The sequence below is a fragment of the Monodelphis domestica genome, chromosome 3 (genome assembly GCF_027887165.1).
Source record: "Monodelphis domestica isolate mMonDom1 chromosome 3, mMonDom1.pri, whole genome shotgun sequence".
NCBI lineage: Eukaryota > Metazoa > Chordata > Mammalia > Didelphimorphia > Didelphidae > Monodelphis > Monodelphis domestica.
Window position 1 is genome coordinate 533,720,751 of NC_077229.1, and position 13,376 is coordinate 533,734,126.

At 36.7% G+C, this 13,376-nt stretch overlaps 1 protein-coding gene across 10 annotated transcripts in view; it reads left to right on the plus strand.

Moving 5' to 3' along the window:
* LOC103103181 (uncharacterized) overlaps positions 1-13,376 on the plus strand; it is a 275,130-nt gene that overhangs the window by 35,356 nt on the left and 226,398 nt on the right. For 7 of the 10 annotated variants that reach the window (XM_007486577.3, XM_007486573.3, XM_007486581.3 and 4 more), the window contains one exon: positions 8,223-8,325. The exons of 1 other annotated variant lie outside the window; for it this stretch is intronic. The gene's annotated coding sequence lies outside the window, so the exon portion shown is untranslated. The remainder of the gene's footprint in view (positions 1-8,222; positions 8,326-13,376) is intronic. 2 more of the 10 variants (XM_056825021.1, XM_056825022.1) reach the window with 1 other exon arrangement.

Genomic DNA, 13,376 nt, shown 5'->3' on the forward strand with positions numbered 1-13,376 from the left:
AGGGAGATTGGCCTATAGTTTTCTTTCTCTGTTTTTGACCTGCCTGGTTTTGGAATCAGTACCATGTTTGTGTCGTAAAAGGAGTTTGGTAGAACTCCCTCTTTGCTTATTATGTCAAATAGTTTGTATAGTATTGGGATTAACTGTTCTCTGAATGTTTGATAGAATTCACAGGTGAATCCATCAGGCCCTGGGGATTTTTTCTTAGGAAGTTCTTTGATGGCTTGATGGATTTCAATTTCTGATATGGGATTATTTAAGAATTCTATTTCCTCTTCTGTTAGTCTAGGCAGTTTGTATTTTTGTATATATTCATCCATTTCTCCTAAATTGGTGTATTTATTGCCATATAATTGGGCAAAGTAATTTCTAATGATTGCCTTAATTTCCTCCTCATTGGAGGTGCTGTCCCCCTTTTCATCTTTAATGCTGTGAATTTGCTTTTCTTCCTTCCTTTTTTTAATTAGATTGACCAGTACTTTGTCTATTTTGTTTGTTTTTTCAAAGTACCAGCTTCTTGTCTTATTTATTAAATCAATAGTTCTATCACTTTCAATTTTATTTATTTCTCCCTTAATTTTTAGGATTTCTAATTTGGTTTTCTGCTGGGGGTTTTTAATTTGATCGCTTTCGAGTTTTTTCAATTGCATTTCCAATTGATTGATCTCTGCTCTCCCTTGTTTGTTAATATAAGCTTTCAGGGATATGAATTTGCCTCTGATTACCGCTTTGGGTGCATCCCAAAAGGTTTGAAAGGATGTTTCGCCATTGTCATTTTCCTTGATGAAATTATTAATTGTTTCTATGATTTCTTCTTTAACTAAACGGTTTTGGAGTATCATATTGTTTAATTTCCAATTGGTTTTAGATTTGGTTTTCCATGTACCATTACTAATCATTATTTTTATTGCCTTGTGATCTGAGAAGGCTGCATTCATTATTTCTGCTTTTTTGCATTTGTGTGCTATGTTTCTGTGACCTAATGTATGGTCAATTTTTGTGAATGTGCCATGTGGTGCTGAGAAGAAGGTGTATTCCTTTTTATCCCTATTTATTTTTCTCCATATGTCTATTAATTCTAATTTTTCTAAGATTTCATTCACTTCTTTTACCTCTTTCTTATTTATTTTTTGATTTTATTTATCTAAATTTGATAATGGTTGGTTTAAGTCTCCCACTAGTATGGTTTTATTGTCTATTTCTTCCTTCAATTCTCCTAGTTTCTCCATTAGAAATTTGGGTGCTATATTATTTGGTGCATACATGTTGATTAATGGTATTTCCTCGTTGTCGAGAGTCCCTTTTAACAAAATATAATTACCTTCCCTATCCCTTTTGATCAGGTCTATTTTTGCATTGGCTTTATCAGATATCATGATTACCACTCCTGCCTTCTTTCTATCAGTTGAGGCCCAGAAGGTCTTACTCCATCCTTTAATTCTGACCTTGTGGGTGTCAACCCGCCTCATGTGTGTTTCTTGAAGACAACATATGGTAGGGTTTTGGATTCTAATCCATTCTGCTATTCGTCTACGTTTTATGGGTGAGTTCATCCCATTCACATTCAAAGTTATTATTGTCATTTGTGGACTCCCTGGCATTTTGATTGCCTTCCCTAATTCTAACCTTTTCTTCTTCGGCTCTACCTTTTAGTCCAGTGATTTACTTTGAATCAGTCCCCCTTGTCCCTTCCCTTGATGTTTCCCTTTTTAGTCCCTCCCTTTTTGTTCCCTCCCCCTCCCCCCTCTCTTTCCCTCCCTTTTTGTTCTCCCTCTCCCCCTCCCCCCCTTGGTTTTCCCTTCTCCTTACCCTTGTTGGGTAAGATAGAATTCAAGATCCCAATGGATCTGGATGTTTTTCCCTCTCAGAGTTGATTTCCCTGAGATTGAGGTTTAAGTAAACCCCCCCCCCCCTCTCTTCCTCTCCTTCTTATAGGAGTTTTCTTCCCCTCCCCTTCCCATGTGAATCTTTGTGTGAGAACCATTATTCTATTTGGTCTTTCTTTACCCCCTATTTATACATTACATTTTTCCCACATGTTAGTATACATAGATTGATATAAATGTAGTCCTTATAGAAGAGAGTTTGAGTAAAAGAAGAAGATAACATTTTTCCCCTTTCCTTAATATTTACCTTTTCAGGTATTCCTTGCTCTTTGATTTTCGGTATCAAACTTTCCACAGAGCTCTGGTCTTTTCTTTGCAAAAAGTTGGAAGTCTTCTATTTTGTTGAATGCCCATATTTTCCCTTGGAAGTATATAGTCAGTTTTGCTGGGTAGCTGATTCTTGGTTGGAGACCCAGCTCTCTTGCCTTTCTGAAGATCATGTTCCATGCCTTACGATCATTCAGAGTAGAACTTGCAAGGTCTTGTGTGACCCTGATTGGCATTCCTTTATATCTAAATTGTATTTTTCTGGCTTCCTGTAGGATTTTTTCTTTTGTTTGAAAGGTTTGGAATTTGGCAATTACATTCCTGGGAGTTGTCTTTTGGGGGTTTAGTGTAGAAGGTGTTCTGTGAGCTCTGTCAGTGGCTGTATTGCCCCCTTGTTCTAGAATCTCTGGGCAATTTTCTTTGATTATATCTTGTATCACCATGTCCAGTTTGGTGTTTATTTCTGGCTTTTCTGGGAGTCCAATTATTCTTAAATTATCCCTTCTCCCTCTATTTTCCAGATCTATCACCTTGTCAGTGAGATATTTTATGTTCTCTTCTAATTTCTTGGTGTTTTGGCTTTGCTTTATTAGTTCTCGCTTTAAAGCCTGGTTTTCTTTTACAGTTTGGTCAAACTGGTTTTGTAGATGCGTGAATTTCTTTTGCATTATTTCCCACTTTTCCTCCCAGAAGGCTTCCATCTTTTTGGTCATTTCTGATTCAAATTCTTCATGGGTTTGTGGAGAGTTTCTATTTCCTTTGGAAGATTTTGGAGCATTTTCTTGTATATCTTCTTCTATCTGCTCTGTATTTTGTATTTTGGCTCCATAGAATGTGTCCAAAGTCACCCCTTTCTTCTTATTTTTCTTGGTATTTTGGGGCTTCTGTGCTTCTGTGGAGTTTGCCATCTCTGAATGTGGAGGATTAGCTTTTCTTATCTCTGTCTGGTGTTCAGAGGCTTTAGTCCTGGGCAGATGTTGGTTCTATGAGCTTTCCCTGGGTTAAACTGAATATGCCTCACTGGAACTGGAATGGAAGGGTCGGACCACGAGGCCACACTCTCCCCCCGGCTCGCTTTCCGGAAGTTGCCTTCAGAATCGCTGGCCGTGAGGCTGTTTCGTCGGCCTGCGGGGGGATGGGCTGCAGCTTCCCCAAGCTCCGAGGGCAAGGACTTTCACTGAGACTTGGATAGCAGGATCCAGCCCGTGAGGCTGTCTTGCCTGCCCTGAGGGTTGCTGTTGTTTCGACCAGCTCTCTGCAGCAGGAGCCCCAGGCAGTAACTTTCACTGGGACTCGGGTAGAAGGCCCTGAGGGTTGTTGTTCCGAGGACCCTGCTCTCTGAGCCCTTCCGGGAGCCTTGGACTCTGTGCTTCTACCCCTGAGGTCCGAGTGATCTTGGGTTCTGGCTTTTGAGGGGAGCCGTACCTTTTGAACCGGGTCCAGGTCCAGGAGGAGGAGGGTTCCCAGGGTCTGTGCTGTTGATCGTTTTGAATTTCGGTGCCTTAGGAGCTTATAGTTTGAGATCGGTCGGGAAGGGTTTTCCGGAGATCTGAACTTTAGCTTTCTCTAAGCCGCCATCTTAACCGGAAGTCTCTCAACTCCAAGAATGTTTTTCTCTAATAATTTTTTCTCTGCTCTTCCTATTAAAAAGTTGATTTTTCTTGATTATCTTTTGTTTTATATCACTTTAATTTGTCCCTGTTATCCTCACTCCCAGAGAGCCATTTCACATAGTGAGACTCTTTTTTTTTTAAGAAGAGGAAAAAGAAAACAATTATCAAAACCGATTAATAGCTGAAAACATACATTTACACCTGTGAGTTTCCCACCCCTGAATAGTAATGGAGGATTGGCGGGGCAAGTTAACCATTTGCTATCTCTTCCTTAGGGTCAAGCTTATTTTTTGTAAGTTTTTGACATTCATTTTTGATTGCTTGGTGGTGGTGGTTTTTTCCAATTTATATTTGTTGTAAGGCATTATATATCTTGGCTTTTTGGCTCTGTTCATTTTACTCTGTATCACTTCATCTAAGTTTTTACAAATTTCTACTTTCCAATTTAATGTGGAATTAGAAAACAAACTAATGGATAATAAGTTCCTTTGCTTTTGGATTTCATTCTAATAACAGATATCTATGAACAGATCTCTGTTGACTTGTAAAATTTTGTTTTTTAAATTAATTGCCTTATAAGCCAGTATCATTCCTTTTTATTAGCTTCAGTGCATTTCACCATATGCTTTGTCTCATAATTCATTATATTATGATAAAGGATTATCTCACCATATGCTTTGTCATAAACTCCAGTGACTCCTTCTTACCTCCATGATCAAATATAAAATCCCTGTTTGGCCTTTCACAACCTTTCTAGTTTGCTTATGCCTTACTCCCCTCATTATTCTGCTATCCTTTGAGCCTGACTTTGAGGTTCCTTGCATGTTACCTCCACTTCCTGAGGCCAAGTATTTTAACTTTTTTACTTCAGGCCTGGAATTCTCCCTCTTCATCTCTACCTTCTAGTTTCTCTTCAGTCTCAGCTAAAACACTTTATCTTCTCTAAGAAGCCTTTCAAAGTTCTTTTTAATTTTAATGCCTTCCCTTTGAGATGACTCCTGTCTGTATCTTGATTGTATAAAGTTATCAGGATACTGTTTCATCCATTAGACTATGAGCTTTTTCAGGACTAGGACCCATCTTCACATTTTGTTGTGTTCTTAGTGCTTAGCACAGAATAGATGCTTATTATATATATTCATATAATATATATGTAAATGCTTATTGACTTGACTTTAATAAAAGATGACTCATATTCCCGATGTTCCATTCTAATGGTATATGTTGCATACCCAGTTGTTAAAACATTAATTATAACCCTTTGATATTTTTATAAGAAACCTATCTCCAAAGTGTATAATACAATGAACTTGAAAACACAAACTTCATGTTTTTGACACATACACTTTTCCAATTTGGAATTAGACTTGTTTATTAACTTCCTTTGAATTCTGTTTTGTTTTTGTCATTGAATTTCCATTATGTGGCCCAGACCATGTACTTAGTAGACTTTTATTAAATATTTACTGAACTTTATTTAAAAATGAGTTCTATTTTGAGATTCAGTGGGACTCTTTAGACAATTTCAATGTTCAGTGACCTTTGTGATTATAGTTTTTAATGAATTTAGTTTTTTGTTCATTATGTATATCTGTGCTAAATTTTATTTTTCATGTAATGAAAGTTTCCCACTGACATATTTATGACATTTTTCAACACTTGTGCTGACTATTTTTGTAAAGTCATCTACATGGAATATATTTATGAGTAGTTGTATCCTTCGGTTTTCCTAATAACCAATATGTAAAAAAGAAAATTGAATTAAATTCTCAGTATTACCTAATAACCTGTAATTTATCTAAATACTTAGCATAGAAATCTGGGTGCATTATTAACTTTCAAATACCCATACTGTGCCAAGTTCCAAGGAATAAGAACTGACCTAAAAATCTGTGCTCCTTATCCTTGATTAATAACCTTCTTATTTCTTGTCTTGTTAAAATATGCAAATTTAATTTTATTGCAGAATGAACAGATATATTGGAAGGAAAATAATCAACCACTAGTAAGAATTTCATAGATAATAACAAACAGAAAAGACTTATAGACATGAGAGCTATCTCTGTCAGCTGTGTGTGTAAAGTCAGATCATTCGATCAACTTAAAGCTAAGATCAGAATGTCTAATAAACAGTAAGAATCGTAATGAGAAAAAGATATAGTATATAACTAAGAAGATAACTTTGAATCATTTAAACATTCTATTAACATTTTAAAAATGGTAAAGCATAAATGATATCAACATTATAATAATTTCATATTAAAACTAATCTAGCATAAATTAATTGCTGTAAGGAAGAGAGGAAGGAAATAAACATTCATTAGGTACCTGCTATATGCCAGACACTGTATTAAGCACTTTACATATATTATCTTATTAGACCCTCACAACAACCATGGGGAGGGAGGAATGTTATTATTCACATTTTATGGTTGAGTAAACTGAGGCAGAGTGACTTGCTCAGGGGTTACATCACTAGTAGGTATCTGAAGTCATATTTGCACTCAGGCCTTCCTGACTCTAGGTCCAGTACTGTATTGCTTAGCTCCATAGAATTGAAGATGATGTCAAGGTTGTGTAGGACACTGGTGGTGGCACTGATGCTCTTAATTGGAAAATGAAGAAGAGGGGATGATTTAAGGGGAAAGGTATTCTACCCAGGAGATCCAGCATAGAGTCCACAGTGAGGATAAATTCCCAGTGGATCATATGTGGTCTTCCAGGTGCTCCTGTTTGTGGATTATTTCTTGTGGACTAGATTTATTGACTAAATCAAACCCAAAGATTTTGGTTCTCTCCTGGAAGAGATCTGTTCACATTCACATGGAAAAGATCAATTGGATGAAGAATGTCTATCACCCATGATTTAATAGACAACCAATAGAGCTTTTCCTAGAGTATGCATATCTGGGACAGAGACACTTTTACTCACATATCTTCTTACTACAAGCATTTTGCTGATGGTGTTGTATAGCAGCCAGGTCTGGAAGGCCACTGTCTCTACAGAACTAGTAAGAGAACAGTAGGAACTTAAGTAGTGAATCTGAGCAGGATGTAACATAACCAATGAGGAATTTTTAAAAAGAGGAGGAAAGAATGTTAGCAGAGGATTATAGGAGAGAAAGAGTGATGGGTTAGTTAGATAGCATGGTTGAAGGATGATAGATGAATGGCCAGAATGTTCCTATGGTACTTTCAGGATGTTGGTGAAAAATGAGATGTTGTGTAGACCTCCAGTGGCAGTGGGAAGACATGGATGAGTAGCACAAATGGGATTGGCAAGGATGAATGACTTGTTACTTGCATTGTTGAAGGGAACTCCTGAATCTCAGAGATCACAAATCCTTTTTACTTTTTGAATAAGGCTTTACTCTGATTCCTTATTATTACATAGAGGTGACTGGCTTGAAGGCGATGACAGTTGTGTATAAGTCTGGCAGGTCTTACTCTTAAGCTGTAAAGGCTTTCAATTTGAGCCTGGTAATGGACTCTTAATATGTGTTATCTGAAGTTTAGGGTCTAATAACTATGCTGATTGTGTAGTGATGACTTTTTAGCCATAGCAACTCTCAGACATGATCTATTAATCTGTATTGGAAGAAACTCGTGCCAATACCAATGAAATTGCATCATCGTTTTGAAAACTGAAATAGTAACAACACAAAATATACATATTCTGTATGTGTAGCTAGATAAAGCATTTAAGGGCTTACTATATACCAGCCACTGTTCTGAATTCTAGGAGTACAAGTAACAGGCAAAAAGAAAGTTTGTGCCATTAAGGTGAGTTCATTCTAAAGGGAATTGAAAAATGGGGGTGGGGGTGGGGAAGAGGGAAAACGTTAAAGTCCAGAGAATCAGGAGCCTCTGAGCCAAGATAGACTTCTATCTTAAACATGTTTGGCATACAATTTTCCTCATAAGAATATTCTGGGTAGAATCTCTGCAATCACAGGTGGGACTTTCAGGAGCAGACCTCACTAGGGTGAGAAGGTAATTGGAGTGGTGAAGAGATGAATTTGGATCCAGGAGAGAACTGCCAGTGTTCTCTTGGATCTTGATTTCCAAGGGACATAACCTCGTGCTTCCTATTTCATTCATCTCTTGTTGTCTAATTGTTCCTGTTATTTGTTGAAGAATTTCTGCCTTGGTTAGAAAAACAATTGTGCTATATTATAAAGAGTGCTGAATTTGGAATTAAAATGTCTGAATCCATGATAGTATTTTAGGCACATCACTTCATGTGGTCTAGGGTGAGTGGCCTTATCTCTAAAACGACAGGATTGTTTGAGATAACTCTATAAAGCCCATTCCAGTTTAAAATTTTGTCTCTTACATCCTTGTTTGCCCTCTGTATTGTTTGTTTTAAATTAATTATAAAATTTCATGTTAATATGAAATAAAATACTAATTTCTCATAGTATTAGTAGTATTAATAGTTGTAATTTCATTTCAGTAGCCCAACTTCTCACCTGGTTACCACATTTATCACTGAAGGGAGTAACACTCGTGGAGATGACATCCTTACTACCACCAACAACTGCTGACATAATGGGCAGGTAAGTTCAAGAGGACCAGAAATAGAAGTTCTTCACAGATTGACCTCATAGATCTGACCTCACAACCATCATCCAAGGGATCAATGCCTGTGAAGAAGGAGTTAGATATCCTTAACAACTGTCATTTACAGGGCAAGCAAACCAGCCTATCTAAAGTAGCAAGGTACTATGACAGAAGTGCAGAAGGAAGCTGCTGAAGCCTTGGAAAATGAAATTCTTGGCACCAAAATCCTTAGTACTACCCAGTATGGTTCAAAATCAGAAATATATATGAATTTATCAATAGAAATAACATTGAAGATCTGCTTTGTTACTTCTCTGAAAGGATTGTGGGCCTTTTCTGTCTGATTTGGAGCTAATATTGTCATATATTTTATCTCTTCCATTAGAATGTGAGCTCCTTAAGCTTTTCTATACATATTGCTAGTGCTTAGGGAAATACTTTGCACATAAAAGTCACTGAACAAATGCCTTTTTTATTCTTTTTAAATTTAAATTAAAAACTAAAGTATTTAATATGAAAAAGAAATATAATTAAGGATGTTCAATTTTATCAGCACTTAGGCATTTGGTATTAGCAAGCGTAAACAGAATAATTAGTGAATCACTTGGTCATAGTGTATTTTTTGGTCTTTCTATATAAACCTCTATTTAACAATGAGAAATAACAATTACATATAATTACATTTTTTTTAAAATATATTTTATTTGATCATTTCCAAGCATTATTCGTTAAAGACATAGATCATTTTATTTTCCTCCCCCCCAACCCCCATAGCCGACGCGTAAGTCCACTGGGCATTAGATGTTTTCTTGATTTGAACCCATTGCTTTGTTGATAGTATTTGCATTAGAGTGTTCATTTAAAGTCTATCCTCTGTCATGTCCCCTCAACCTCTGTATTCAGGCAGTTGCTTTTTCTCGGTGTTTCCACTCCCATAGTTTATCCTTTGCTTATGAATGGTGTTTTTTTTCTCCTGGATCCCTGAAAGTTGTTCAGGGACATTACACCGCCCCTAATGGAGAAGTCCATTACGTTCGATTATACCACAGTGTATTAGTCTCTGTGTACAATGTTCTCCTGGTTCTGCTCCTCTCGCTCTGCATCACTTCCTGGAGGTTGTTCCAGTCTCCATGGAACTTCTCCACTTTATTATTCCTTTGAGCACAATAGTATTCCATCACCAACATATACCACAGTTTGTTCAGCCATTCCCCAATTGATGGGCATCCCCTCGTTTTCCAGTTTTGGGCCACCACAAAGAGCGCAGCTATGAATATTTTTGTACAAGTCTTTGTGTCCATTATCTCTTTGGGGTACAGACCCAGCAGTGCTATGGCTGGGTCAAAGGGTAGATATTCTTTTGTCGCCCTTTGGGCATAGTTCCAAATTGCCCTCCAGAATGGTTGGATCAGTTCACAACTCCACCAGCAATGAATTAATGTCCCTACTTTGCCACATCCCCTCCAGCATTCATTACTTTCCTTTGCTGTTATGTTAGCCAATCTGCTAGGTGTGAGGTGATACCTCAGAGTTGTTTTGATTTGCATCTCTCTGATTATAAGAGATGTAGAACACTTCTTCATGTGCTTGTTAATAGTTTTGATTTCTTTATCTGAGAACTGCCTATCCATTTCCCTTGCCCATTTTTCAATTGGAGAATGGCTTGATTTTTTGTACAATTGATTTAGCTCATTATAAATATGAGTAATTAAACCTTTGTCAGAGGTTTCTATGAAGATTTTTTCCCAATTTGTTGTTTCCCTTCTGATTTTAGTTATATTGGTTTTGTTTGTACAAAAGCTTTTTAGTTTGATGTAGTCAAAATTATTTATTTTACATTTTGTGATTCTTTCTATATCTTGCTTGGTTTTAAAGCCTTTCCCCTCCCAAAGGTCTGACATGTATACTATTCTGTGTTTACCCAATTTACTTATGGTTTCCTTCTTTATGTTTAAGTCACTCACCCATTTTGAATTTATCTTGGTGTAGGGTGTGAGGTGTTGATCTATTCCTAGTCTCTCCCACACTGTCTTCCAATTTTCCCAGCAGTTTTTATCGAATAGTGGATTTTTGTCCCAAAAGCTGGGATCTTTGGGTTTATCGTATACTGTCTTGCTGAGGTCGTTTTCCCCCAGTCTATTCCACTGATCTTCCTTTCTGTTTCTTAGCCAGTACCAAATTGTTTTGATGACTGCTGCTTTGTAATATAGTTTGAGGTCTGGGACTGCAAGGCCCCCATCATATGTGTTTTTTTTCATTATTTCCCTGGATATCCTTGATCTTTTGTTCTTCCAAATGAACTTTGTTATGGTTTTTTCTAAATCAGTGAAGAAGTATTTTGGTAGTTCAATGGGTATGGCACTAAATAGATAAATAAGTTTGGGTAGGATGGTCATTTTTATTATATTGGCTCGTCCTATCCATGAGCAGTTAATGTTTTTCCAATTGTTCAAGTCTAGTTTTAGTTGTGTGGCGAGTGTTTTGTAGTTGTGTTCATATAGTTCCTGTGTTTGTCTTGGGAGATAGATTCCTAGGTATTTTATTTTGTCTAAGGTGATTTTGAATGGGATTTCTCTTTCTAGTTCTTGCTGCTGAGCTGTGTTGGAGATATATAGAAAAGCTGATGATTTATGTGGGTTTATTTTGTATCCTGCAACTTTGCTAAAGTTGTTGATTATTTCAATTAGCTTTTTGGTTGAATCTCTAGGATTCTTTAAGTAGACCATCATGTCATCCGCAAAGAGTGATAACTTGGTCTCCTCCTTGCCTATTCTGATACCTTCAATTTCTTTATCTTCTCTAATTGCTACTGCTAGTGTTTCTAGTACAATGTCAAATAGTAGAGGTGATAATGGGCATCCTTGTTTCACTCCTGATCTTATTGGGAATGCATCTAGTTTATCCCCATTGCAGATGATATTAGCTGTTGGTTTTAGATATATACTGTTTATTATTTTTAGGAATGACCCTTCTATTCCTATGCTTTCTAGTGTTTTTAATAGGAATGGGTGTTGTATTTTATCAAAGGCTTTTTCTGCATCTATTGAGATAATCATGTGGTCCTTGCTAGTTTGCTTGTTGATGTGGTCAATTATGTGGATGGTTTTCCTAATGTTGAACCAGCCCTGCATCCCTGGTATGAATCCTACTTGATCATGGTGAATGATCCTTCTGATCACTTGCTGGAGTCTTTTTGCTAGTATCCTATTTAAGATTTTTGCATCTATATTCATTAGGGAGATTGGCCTATAGTTTTCTTTCTCTGTTTTTGACCTGCCTGGTTTTGGAATCAGTACCATGTTTGTGTCGTAAAAGGAGTTTGGTAGAACTCCCTCTTTGCTTATTATGTCAAATAGTTTGTATAGTATTGGGATTAACTGTTCTCTGAATGTTTGATAGAATTCACAGGTGAATCCATCAGGCCCTGGGGATTTTTTCTTAGGAAGTTCTTTGATGGCTTGATGGATTTCAATTTCTGATATGGGATTATTTAAGAATTCTATTTCCTCTTCTGTTAGTCTAGGCAGTTTGTATTTTTGTATATATTCATCCATTTCTCCTAAATTGGTGTATTTATTGCCATATAATTGGGCAAAGTAATTTCTAATGATTGCCTTAATTTCCTCCTCATTGGAGGTGCTGTCCCCCTTTTCATCTTTAATGCTGTGAATTTGCTTTTCTTCCTTCCTTTTTTTAATTAGATTGACCAGTACTTTGTCTATTTTGTTTGTTTTTTCAAAGTACCAGCTTCTTGTCTTATTTATTAAATCAATAGTTCTATCACTTTCGATTTTATTAATTTCTCCCTTAATTTTTAGGATTTCTAATTTGGTTTTCTGCTGGGGGTTTTTAATTTGATCGCTTTCGAGTTTTTTCAATTGCATTTCCAATTGATTGATCTCTGCTCTCCCTTGTTTGTTAATATGAGCTTTCAGGGATATGAATTTGCCTCTGATTACCGCTTTGGCTGCATCCCAAAAGGTTTGAAAGGATGTTTCGCCATTGTCATTTTCCTTGATGAAATTATTAATTGTTTCTATGATTTCTTCTTTAGCTAAACGGTTTTGGAGTATCATATTGTTTAATTTCCAATTGGTTTTAGATTTGGTTTTCCATGTACCATTACTAATCATTATTTTTATTGCCTTGTGATCTGAGAAGGCTGCATTCATTATTTCTGCTTTTTTGCATTTGTGTGCTATGTTTCTGTGACCTAATGTATGGTCAATTTTTGTGAATGTGCCATGTGGTGCTGAGAAGAAGGTGTATTCCTTTTTATCCCTATTTATTTTTCTCCATATGTCTATTAATTCTAATTTTTCTAAGATTTCATTCACTTCTTTTACCTCTTTCTTATTTATTTTTTGATTCGATTTATCTAAATTTGATAATGGTTGGTTTAAGTCTCCCACTAGTATGGTTTTATTGTCTATTTCTTCCTTCAATTCTCCTAGTTTCTCCATTAGAAATTTGGGTGCTATATTATTTGGTGCATACATGTTGATTAATGATATTTCCTCGTTGTCTAGAGTCCCTTTTAACAAAATATAATTACCTTCCCTATCCCTTTTGATCAGGTCTATTTTTGCATTGGCTTTATCCGATATCATGATTACCACTCCTGCCTTCTTTCTATCAGTTGAGGCCCAGAAGGTCTTACTCCATCCTTTAATTCTGACCTTGTGGGTGTCAACCTGCCTCATGTGTGTTTCTTGAAGACAACATATGGTAGGGTTTTGGATTCTAATCCATTCTGCTATTCGTCTACGTTTTATGGGTGAGTTCATCCCATTCACATTCAAAGTTATTATTGTCATTTGTGGACTCCCTGGCATTTTGATTGCCTTCCCTAATTCTAACCTTTTCTTCTTCGGCTCTACCTTTTAGTCCAGTGATTTACTTTGAATCAGTTCCCCTTGTCCCCTCCCTTGATGTTTCCCTTTTTAGTCCCTCCCTTTTTGTTCCCTCCCCCTCCCCCCTCTCTTTCCCTCCCTTTTTGTTCTCCCTCTCCCCCTCCCCCCCTTGGTTTTCCCTTCTCCTTACCCTT